Raw genomic sequence first — 9,450 nt, forward strand, 5'->3', positions numbered from 1 at the left:
ACACCCACGTTGGGGCACTGGCCGCCTGTGTGTGGATAACAGGCTCTCATTTGCATAGTCTTCTGGGTAGCCAATTCCTAGGGTATTTTTGCAGCTCTGAAAGTTGTTGTTTAAAAATAGCTTTAACTTTTCATTGTCACAGGATTTTTTAGGGCAGTGGGACTCTTCTGTATGACACTGTGATGGTGGGTACATGACATCAGGCATTTGTCCAAACACATAGAGTGTGCAACACCAAGCATGAACCCTCATGTAAACTACAAGCTTTACGTAATAACCATGTACCAGAATGGCTTCATCAAATTGTCCCAAATGTACCAAGGCAAGATGCTAAAAACAGAGAAAACTGGGGTAGGTAGGAAGTAGATGGGAACTCTATTTCTGCTCAGTTTTTCTGTAAACCGAAAACCACTGTGAAAAATGAAATCTGCTAATAAAAGAAGCCTCATTGATGAAGCGAGAGAAGGCATCTTTCTTTGCCTCCCCTCTTTCCCTGTTGGTATTTCCTGGGAAAGGACTTTGAGAAAGTAGAAAAGTTCAAAACAAAACAAAAAATACCCACCAATACACAGCTGTTTCATCCACCCCACTGAAGGCCATTCCGGGCTGGGTCTAGTCTTGAAGGACGTTTTCTGCCGGGACTGGGGTCAGCCCGTCCCCCCAGGACAGAGGGGTTTGATGCTTCTGCAGCAGCGACGGCGGTAGAAGCTATTTGAACAGTGTTCTCCTTTATTTTTTATTTTTACCCTAACGTCCCATTGCACGGAGTATAATGACATGATCGCTATAAATACACTGAAATCCTGTTTTCCTTTCGCAGTTGGTTAGATCCGGTTTACAGTCGAATGTCAGCCTGTCAACCGGGATTTCCAGGATCATTCTGCCCCCCGTGCTTCGAGGCCAGAGAAGGGGTGAGCCCAGCACGCCCACAAACCCAGCCCATGTTACAGAAGAGGAAGCCACCTTGGGGGTGTAGACTCTGAGGTGATTGTTGACCTGGGAGCCTCCTGCCTCAAGGGGTCCCACTGCCAGCCTTTGTCAAAGCAGGCCCTGTCGAGAGAGAGAGAGAGAGAGAGAGAGAGAGAGAGAGAGAGAGAGAGAGAGAGAGAGAGAGAGAAAGGGAGGGAGAGAGGAGGAGGAAGAAGAGGAGGAGGAGGAGGAGGAGGGGAAGAAGAAGAAGAAAGGGAAAGAGACAGACATATAGAGAAAAAACAGAGATAGAGACGAAGAAAGAAAAAGAGATGGGGGCAGACAGACAGACAGACTGGCAGAGAGAGAGAGAGACAGAGAGAGACAGAGAGAGATGTGCTTGCAAACCAAAACCACAGCCGTCCACCCCAGCGTCTTCACGGGGAGCTGACATCTGCAGCCGCAGCCCCCGTGAATGGACACAGAGCAGGCCCCTGAGTTGACACGGGGACACACACCACACCGTTGTCAGCCCAGGCAGACCGGCCGGCCAAGGCAGCAGCGACTCGGTCCTGCAGCTGTAGTGGCGCCACCAGGTGGTGAGGTGACAAATTCAGATTCCTGCCCTTTGGCCCTTCTGTGGGAGCTTTTCACAAGAGTGGTCCCATGATTTCAAACACTGAGCACCAAGGGAGCCAGACGCTGATACCACCAGTTTCAGTGCCGCCGACAGCATGCAGTGTGGCCGCACTGTGCCCTCTGAAATCTGGCCAGCAGAACACGGGGCAACAAATCCCATGTCTGACACCCCCCAAGGAAGGGGGCCATGAGGGGCTCTGAGCACTGTGTTTGGGGACTTCAGATCCAGCAATGTGAATCGCAGCCCTCTTCTATCCGCTGCTAGTGCAGAGAGTGGCAGCCAGTTTCCAAACTGCTAAACACAGCCCAGTCCTTAAAATTATACCTACTCACAGAGTTGGGAAGATTGAGGAAACAGAGGATGTCTGGCAGAATATACTTGCGCCAAAAAAAGGGAGCCTCATTAATATTCAGTGAGTCTGTGGGCCTTGGGGTGGGGGGCACCAGGCAAGGCTGGTGAAGGGAAGAGAATCCCCAGGCATACCTGGGTCCTGCCGGTCCCATCCCTCCTCGGAGTTATTCTCTAGACGGAGCCACAGATGTTTCTATGGCACTTCCAAACTGTTGGTTGGCATTGAAAAATAAACTTCAGGTAGTACTAGCCATAAACAAGTAATAATTGTCAGCGTTGATGTTTATAGGGTGCTTCCAACAGTCTGACTCAGTACCTCACACATGTTAACACAGACAATCCGTCACACTCCATCAGGCTCTTCTGAGGGAGTTGCCAGCAGTGTGCCCATTTTACAGAACAGAAAGCTGAGTCACAGCAGCTGTGTTGCTGGTAAGTGGCTGAAGGCCACAGCTGGCCCCTATTTCTACCTGCCTCCTGTCACCCAGGTCACATTAGGGGCTGCTTCTTGCTAAGGCTGATTATGAAAAGACCTAAGGAAAACAAGTTTCACTCCAGTGGTTTCTTCACCAGAACTGCTTTAGGAAATAGGAAGCCTAAGGAGAAACGCTGGAACCATAGGAGACTGATGAAAACAGGCTCAGCTGCATCAAAAGTCACGTGGGGCTGTTCTGGGTGGGCACGAGGATGCAGGGATGCGCCAGCCCAGGGGATGGCATTGCCTCCTACGCTATTTCCTGGTGTCTGCCCCGCCCCCCAGGAGAGGGGGAGAGGGTTGGCGCCCCTCTGTGTGGGCGCTTCGTGAGAGAATGGACGACTTTCCAGTGCAACCGCTGAGAAGCTGTGCAAAATTAGCAGGATGTGGGTGAACAGGAGTGGACCCTCCAAAGGGCCCGGGGCCCACAGAGCAAAGAGGCGGGACCATCACAGAATCGCACTTTCTTCTTACCCAACAAACCCTCCCCCCCTCCAAATCATCAGCCAAATTAACGTGATCCACAACTTTCCCTACAGTAACTCGGGTTATTCTCCTTTCTTTTAATAGGACGGAGTATTGCTTTGCCTCGCCCCCCAACTTGGAATATTTTTGTCCCCCTCCTTCTCCATTTCTCCCAGCCCCACTAGCGTGAGGGAGGCGGGGCTTTGGGGGCAGGAATTCTCTCACATCTCCCTCTGACCCTTCCCAACCCTCTACAGCGCGAGTATTTCTTGTTCTCAAAACTACTCCACCTCTTGCGTCTCTGATTCACGTAGTAACACAGCGCATGTGCAGTGCACCAACACGTGCAGCTACGATGTGAATCACATTAAAAGTCACGTTCCAGCTACGATTTCGGATGTGCCCCATCCATGCCACGATCCCCTAAGGATCAAGACCCAGCGACGTCCAGCTTTATGCCCTATGCGTGCTGTAGCGAACACCCTCCTGCAGGGCCATTGCACCTGGTCGGTGCTCTTTGTTTAAGTTAGATTTCCCTGAGTGGGACTTCGGGGTCAAGTTTTATGTGCGATTCGAATTTCCAGAACAATTGCCAGATTTGGTTCCCTCATCAACTTGCAGCAACTCACGCGATCATAGCAATTTATGAGCGGCCGTTCCACCAGGCCACCACTCCCGCCACGTTAGCCCGCCGACGTGTCACCCATCTTTATATTGTTGTCCATCTGAACCATCCCCAACTTCGTATCTTTGTCACATCTGAGCCCAGAGGAAGCCTGTACGAGGTCTGACAGTTAAGTCCGCGACCTTAATTGTCAGACCTCGTATTGCCCCTTTGGGTAAGCCTTGGCTCCAGTTCCCTTCCCAGTCAGGTGTGAAAGATCCCTGCGGCCAAAATGGGCCTCCGGGATAAAGTGTTCCATTAACCAGGCACATGTTTATCTGCTTCCCCCCACCTCCACCCCCCCCACACACACACACCTCATTCCACAGAGGGTTTGAAGTGGTTGCACGTCTTCTGAGGGTACCTCTGATCAGTCCCTTTCATCTGCCTCCAAATCCTCGTGTCAAACTATGATTTGACTCCTGCCACACCTGCTCTTGTCCCCGACTAAACACGGCCTCGGTTGCAGGTAATGGGACTATAACGGGGAGAACACAGTAAGTCCTCACTGAATGTTATCGATAGTTTCTTGGAAAGTGCAACTTCAAGCAAAACGACATCTAACGAAAACCAATTTCACCATAGGTTAATCAATAGAAACAAGAATTATATTCCCGCGGTATATTTCTGGTCACAAAAACATCACCAAATTCCAAAATAAAGACCCCAGAACATTTCTAATATTAAACATTGAAGTAAAAGTGAGCTATACATACATGTAAGAAAGATTAATAAAAACAAGTGAGATAATTATTTTCCAACCTACTAATTCAAGGTCAGGGTCTCAGGTAGCCAGAGCTTATCCCGGCAGCTCAGGGCTCAAGGTGGGACCCACCCGGACAGGACACCCTTCCTTCGTAGGGTGTACTCACACACACATACCACACTCACTCAGACTGCGCCAACGTAGACACACCAACTCACCTCACTCGCACGTCTTTGGGAAATGGAAGGAAACCGGAGTCCCTAGAGAAAACCACACACAGAGACATGGGGAGACTGTGCAAGACTCTACACAGATGGGGGCCCCCGCCGGGGATCAACATTTTTCCTCCATCAATGTTATAACAAACCGACGTTGAATAAAACGATGTTATTTGAAGACTTGCTGTGCACACACACACACACACACACACACACACACAGGGGAACATGACCTGTGAATAAATGTCTGTGTGCATAAGTAGAGGAAACATAATAAACTATACCATAAGTCAGTATTTCTCCAACAAGACTCCCCAAGATATGAATGTGCCAGAAAACGTTATGCCTTCCATAAAATGTTCCATGGGTAGTTAAATTTTGAAAATGCTGCTTCCTCCAACCCTCTTGGTGCTTTGCAATGGGTCAAAGGTTCTGAGAAGTCTTGCTGTAAAAGTACCTGTTCAATTACGTTTGAGTCAGCATCTCTGGCACATACTTGGCTTTTGGAGCTTTTGTGGGTGTGGACACATGTACCTCATTATGCAGCAAGATGCTGTGCATCCACCACATGCTACACACTGGAGCGAAGCCAGATCTATCTCCTGCCCCTCCTGGAACTCTGTCCAGTGACACAAACAGGTATCAATAAAATCATCACACAGAAGTTACAATTGTAGTTAAGCGTGAGGAAATTGAGCGGTTGGGGTGTTGTGAAGCCTTAAATATAGCAGACCTGGCCTGAGAAACCCAGGACGACTTGTCCGCTGAGGAAGCAATGTTGTGGGTAAGAAGTGATGACGCAGGGAGACTGAAGGGGGAAATGGTAACTACGCAAACCCTGGAGAGCATTACAAGCAGAGAAAGCCACAGGAGCTCAGGAGCTTGGAGGGATGGAACACGGAAGATCTGAGGACCAACAGAGGCCAGGGTAATGGAAGCAAAGGAAGTCAGGACAAGCTTGGCTGGATATGTAGCTGGAAAGGAGACGGCGAAAGAACATGGGGATGCTTGCCGACCATATTAACTACTTTTGTGCATTACCATGTTAAAGCCTCCAGCCCCCATCCACCAGACATGCAGCTTCAGGGAACCAACGGAACATGGAGAAGACACCATGAGCAACCAGGGTCTCTCAAACTGGGGAGTCGGAAAGGATACTTACAGGGTTTCGGTGGGACAAGAATTAGCAACAGGATGGTTTGCCAGGAATCAGTCAGAATTTGTAAGCTAGTTGGGTGACTGAAAGAGACGCTGTAGTTGCCACGTAGAGAATGGGTTTGAAGGGAGAGAAAGGTACATGTGGGAGAACAGGTCGGTGTCTGGGACCACAGTCTAAGAGATGAAGGGTGCTCTGGACAGGGCGGTGAAAACAGAGGTGCAGAGTCATAACAGTTTCAAGGGTTAATAATGATAAAATGTGATGGTTATGAGCCAGGAGTGAAGAACAATTTCTTGGTTTCAAGCTGACTTTGCAATTGCTGTCTCTCATCTCTTCTTCTTGGCCTTCACAGGCTTTATCATATCGTTGAAGTAGCTGTTCATATGTCAGAAGACTCCAGAAGACTTCCCTCAGGCCTCAGTCTAATACAGCCACTCCCCCTGACCCCACCCATCATAGCCACTCCCACTGTCCCCCCCTCCCTCTCTTCAGATGCTCCTCACCCTGCTTTAGTTTTATTTATGGCTTTTACCCTTTCCGGAAATAACGTGGTATGTTTGTTTCTTTGCTTACTAAATGTTTGTCTCCTCCATGAGAGTATAAACTCCACGACGACAGAGACCTTGTCTATGGTTCATCATATCTCCAGTCTCTTACACAAAGTAAGTGCTCAATAAACATTTTTTCAATGAAGGAATGAATGATGGTGGAAGTGATGCTGAGAATGGCATTTTCTGAGATAGAGAACACTCAAAGACCAGGTTAAGGGAAGAAATGACGACTTTGGGATGGACACGTTGAGGTTTGAGTTGCCTTTGAAATACACACAGGAGATATCAATTAGGCAGTTCACACGTGGACCGAACCTGAGGGGAGTTGTCCAGGATAGGTTTACAGAGTTGTCATCTTCTGGGTAAAGGTAACAACTAAAGTCGTGGGTATGACTGAGTTTACTTAGGGACAGAGTGTCAAGCAGGACGTCATGCAGGCCTAGACATGAATTTTCAGTAATCCAAACGTTTCATGGTCTAACAGAGATGAGCATGCAAAGAGAACAGAGCAGAAGTACATAGGAAGACAGGAGGGAAACCAGGGGGGGCATTCCTTGGACGCCAAGAAGGGGCGTTTCAAGAAGGAGGGGACGGCCAACAGAGGGAAAGGCTACCTGTGGTCTGATGTTAGGTCCCAAAAATGTCTAATTGGATATAGTGATATCAGGGTCATTGATGACTTTGGCAAAAGCTGTGTGATGAGAACAACAGAAGTGGAAGCCAGGTTTTAATTGACTGAGAAGTTGATAGCAGGTTAGAAAATGAAAACAGCAAATATAGAGCACAGTTCTGAGAAGCGTAGCCTGAAAGGAAAGGGAGTGACCAGGTGAGAGCTAGAGGATGATATGGGTTTCATGTATGTTTGTTTTTTTCTTAATGTGAAAGAACTGGTCTTGTTTGTACATCTTTTAAAAGCTAGTTTAGATAGAAACTCAATGAGGAGATCCAAGACGGTGGAGTACATATACACTGTGCCTGCTTCCTTCCATGAACACATTAAAATTACATCTAAATTATAGAACAATCAACCCTGGAGAACCATCTGAAGTCTGGATGAACAGAGGTTTTATAACTAACGATAGAAAGAAGCCACGTCAAGACGGGCAGAAGGAGTGGAGATGCAGAAGTGGCTAATGCCAAACCTCTGTGTGGTGGTTGAGAACCAAGAAGGAAATCTCAGCGATGGAGGCTCCCCCCAGAGGAACAAGGGACCCCTGCCCTACATGGGCCTCCCCAGACTAGAGTACGGGTGCCAGGAACTGGTGCCCCCACAACATCTGGCTGTGAAAAACAGTGAGGATTCCAACCATCTGGGTGGGATGGGAGGCGTGGGAAACCCAGGCGTCCTCTTAAATGGCCCACCCATAGAGTCTCACTCACAGGCACTCACCTTGGGCTCAGGGAGAGGGACAGTGGTTTGGGGGGTGTCAGAGATGTGCAGAGTTCAGACTGAGTTGTGTGGCTTTGAGATAGGGGCTGGAGGACAGTCAGCATTTTCCCTGTGATAGGTCCTCCCGTGCAACTGGCAGGCTGGTGCCATCTTTCCTGTGTTGAGCCTGCCCCCGACTCTTGCAGCCAAATCAGAATTTGATTGGTCTGGTGAGCTCCGCTGCTCTGCCCGGTTGCTTAGCTGAGACCCCATCCCACCCAAAGCTAGAGGCACTTTCTCCAATAGCAGCCAGCCCTACTTGCATTGCACTCTTTGATGGAAAACTATCAAAGTCCTGCAGACCCCAGGTGGGTGGTGACCGGCTTTGGTGTGCTCTGAGACTTTTACTGAGTAGCTTTAAGTTCAGCACTGGCACCAAACCAGAATTTTCATTAACCTGGTGACCACAACCCTTCCCACTCTAGTAACTCTTTGAGACCCTGCCTCACCCAATGCATACCGCATGAGGACTTATCAGTGGCTGAACCTTAAGGGAGTGGCAGGTGCCAGCAGGCCTCGGGATGTCCTGGCATTTTGTGGAGCTACCCCAGGCCCAGTACTAGTGGCAGACATCCTTGGATCACAGTGTGGCCTCTCCTACATTCTTCCAGGTTTAGTACAGGCAGTGAACAACTACAAATTGCTTTGTAGCTCTTACCAGGTAGTCCCCAGCTGGTCACAGGCAGTGGGTGAGCTGGGATTGCACTGGAGCCCCTCACAAGGGGCCCCAGAACCAACATACAGAGAATCGCCTAATTAGCCTCACAAGCAGCACACACAAAGGGTGGTTCTCAACAGTCACCAGAGTCCACTGGGGCAAATCCCACTCAGTGGGGCGAGCCTCCCACTCAGCAGCCTGTACTCTGTGGACATGCCAAAACTCCACAGCCCATCAACCTGAGGGTCAACCCCAACAACTGAGGTGCCAATAGGAATCAAGGCTCAACTATAACAGGAGGTCACATACAACCCACACAAGGGACACTCCTGGAGCACCCAGAGCAGGGGACCAGGGAGCCTGTGCCACTGGGGCCCACCAGGCACTTGCTATATAACATCACCTGGCCAAGACGGGGCGGGGGGTGTAGCAGATCTACCTAATACATAGAAACAAAGAGGCAGCCAAAGTGAGGGGAAAAAAATACGTCCCAAATGAAAGAACAAGCGAAAACTCCAGAAACAGAACTAAACAAAACAGAAGCAAGCAACCTACCAGATACAGAGTTCAAAACAATAGTTATAAGGATGCTCAAGGAACTTAGTGAGAACTTCAACAAAGAGATAGCAAGCATTAAAAAGGACATAGAAACCATAAAAAAAGAACCAATCAGAAGTGAAGAATACAATAACTGAAATGAAGAATGTGCCAGAAGGAATCACCAGCAGCCTAGATGAAGCAGAGGATCAAATCAGTGATTTGGAAGAAGAGGTAGCAGAAAACACCCAATTGCAACAGAAAAAAAAATCCAAAGAAATGAGGATAGCTTAAGAGACCTCTGGGACATCAAGCATAACAATATACACATCATTAGGAGTACCAAAAGAAGAAGAAAGAAAACAAGGGATTGAGAACCTATTTGAAGAAATAATGACTGAAAATTTTTCTAACCTGGAGAAGGAAATAGACATATAAGCCCAGAAAGTGCAGATGAACCCAAACAGGCCCACACCAAGACAGATCATAATTAAAATGTCAAAGGTTAAAGACAAAGAGAACCCTAAAAGGCAGCAAGAGAAAGGCAACTAATAACTTATAAGGGAGCTCCCATAAGATTGTCAGCTGATTTCTCAACAGAAACTTTGCAGGCCAGAAGAGATCAGCACACAATATTCAATGTGAAGAAAAGCAAAGGACATACAACCAAGACTACTCTACCCAGCAA

This window comes from Rhinolophus ferrumequinum, chromosome 15 (assembly GCF_004115265.2).
Source record: "Rhinolophus ferrumequinum isolate MPI-CBG mRhiFer1 chromosome 15, mRhiFer1_v1.p, whole genome shotgun sequence".
Lineage (NCBI taxonomy): Eukaryota > Metazoa > Chordata > Mammalia > Chiroptera > Rhinolophidae > Rhinolophus > Rhinolophus ferrumequinum.